Genomic DNA, 2,500 nt, shown 5'->3' on the forward strand with positions numbered 1-2,500 from the left:
TGTGTGTGTGTGTATGTATGTATGTATGTATGTATGTATGTATGTATGTATGTATGTATGTATGTATGTATAAATCACTGAAAGCTTGCCCTGGAGAAAAATGGTTGTATACCACTAAGATTTTTCTTAAAATACTTGTTGAAATTTAAAATCACAGGAGGTGATTTCTTTGAATACCTGAATGTTCGATTGGTTGAGCAAATAATAATTACAAAATGCGATATATATCGGTATATACTTCATTTCTGGAGAGAGAGAGAGAGAGAGAGAGAGAGAGAGAGAGAGAGAGAGAGAGAGAGAGAGAGAGAGAGAGAGAGAGAGAACGGCAACAAAGGCAAACAAATTGAGGGAAGCCAAATTTTAGTGGCACCTTAAACACGTAGAAGGAAAAGGGATGCCCAATCAATAATTAGCTAATCAACAGGTAAGTCTACGACGCTAAGAACAAGGTGACTCATTTCCATGTTAAATTTGAAGGCAAAAAGAGTACGAAACGAAATGATACTTATTGAAAATATTCTTTCCGAATATAAAAAAAAACTTTTAAGAATCCTCTGATATTGAAGAGAGCTGTAAGAGAAGTCAAGCAAACACTGGTATACCTGGCGACCAGCACGTATGATGAAAGGACCTAGACTCACAACCAGCAAATTAGACACAATAACGTTGTTCTAGCAACTAGTACAGTAGACAGAGAGATATAAACTTGGCAAATAATACAGTGGACAGAATGACGTAGATCTGACGCTGTTGTAAGATTTGAGTGGCTTTCGTCTCAATGACTTTTAAAAATCAACAGTTTTAATTAGTATTCATTACTGCCGTTCCAGTTGTTTAGTTTAATAATAATAATAATAATAATAATATTCCAGTTGTTTAGTTTAATAATAATAATAATAATAATAATAATAATAATAATAATAATAATAATAATAATAATAATAATAATGCACCAACCAAATGGTTATCTTTCTGTTCAGTGTAATGAGTCAAATAAAGATTCAAAACACTCTACGGACTCCGCACTCCAACAAACTCAAGCAGAGCCTACAGTGAGTCTACACAAGCGATGGCTGCCAGAGGCACGACCATTATCAGAGAGCGTCTTCCTTCCTCCCTTCCACCATTTTCTCCGCCTGAAGATGAGCAGCAGAGGCAAAGTCGCCACAAGGGAGCACCGCCCCCTTTTAAAACCAATCCCCCAAAACGTCCGTCCATCGATCCCATCACTTATTCAACCGCTTCCACGTTAGAGAGATCGCTGCTTCCATTATTTGTCTCGGTCAAGGCGATTCCGAACGTATTGGAACTTTTATGACATTTCAGATACTTTTGTCATCATGGCCGCCGGACTCCCAGAGGACTTCGCTCTATAACTTAGCGAGAAAATCATTCGGGAATATGATACAGCGAATGGCTTCATTATTCAAGAGCCATTTCAAGAAGTGGTCTTGGCCGAGTGGTGGGTCGATGCGATGCATATGCAATGATGTCTTCCCAGGAATAGTGAGTGTTGTTGTGGGGATTACTTTCTCTCTCTCTCTCTCTCTCTCTCTCTCTCTCTCTCTCTCTCTTCAGTTTCACCTTTCCTAAGAGCCAGACAAGAATGGGAAGTTGATAACATGCATATTTTAAAAAAACTCTCTCTCTCTCTCTCTCTCTCTCTCTCTCTCTCTCTCTCTCTCTCTCTCTCCAGTTTTATCTTTTACCTCAATGACAAAGACAAGACAGAGAGATAGATATCTTGAATTTTTAAAATGCAACTCTCTCTCTCTCTCTCTCTCTCTCTCTCTCTCTCTCTCTCTCTCTCTCTCTCTCTCTCTCTCTCTTCAGTTTTATCCTTTCCTCCTCTGAGACAAAGACAAGACAGAGAGATAGATATCTTGAATTTTTAAAAGGCAACTTTTCTCTCTCTCTCTCTCTCTCTCTCTCTCTCTCTCTCTCTCTCTCTCTCTCTCTCTCTCGCTTCAGTTTTGTCTTACTACCTCAGAGACAAAGACAAGACAGAGAAATATGTATCTTGCATTTTTTAAAAGAAAGCCTTCTCTTTCTCTCTCTCTCTCTCTGATTTTAATTTTTCTCTAACTCTTGGTGTGTGTGTGAGAGAGAGAGAGAGAGAGAGAGAGAGAGAGAGAGAGAGAGAGAGAGAGAGAGAGAGATTTGACAAGAAACTCTCCTCTGTCTATCTCCTCTCTCACGAAAAGGTTTAAAACAGGTAAAAAGTAAATAAGACAGTTTCAGTAAATTGAATCGAGTTGAATGAGTATTGATCGACATAGTATTATATAATGTTATCATTACAATTATCATAATGACCAGAAGGTCATTATTATTATTATTAATACAAACCACTGCCATTAAAGTTCTGGCAAGCAAATGCAGCTTTGTCTCTCTCTCTCTCTCTCTCTCTCTCTCTCTCTCTCTCTCTCTCTCTCTCTCTCTCTCTCTCTCTCTTTCATATCATTTCATTATTAACGGAGCGCAAACAAAAGTCAACGTA

General features: G+C 38.2%; 1 protein-coding gene across 1 annotated transcript in view; it reads left to right on the forward strand.

Moving 5' to 3' along the window:
- LOC136827807 (nuclear receptor subfamily 2 group E member 1-like) overlaps window positions 1–2,500 on the forward strand; it is a 54,751-nt gene that overhangs the window by 14,977 nt on the left and 37,274 nt on the right. The window lies entirely within an intron of this gene.

The sequence above is a fragment of the Macrobrachium rosenbergii genome, chromosome 42, assembly GCF_040412425.1.
Source record: "Macrobrachium rosenbergii isolate ZJJX-2024 chromosome 42, ASM4041242v1, whole genome shotgun sequence".
NCBI classification, from domain to species: domain Eukaryota; kingdom Metazoa; phylum Arthropoda; class Malacostraca; order Decapoda; family Palaemonidae; genus Macrobrachium; species Macrobrachium rosenbergii.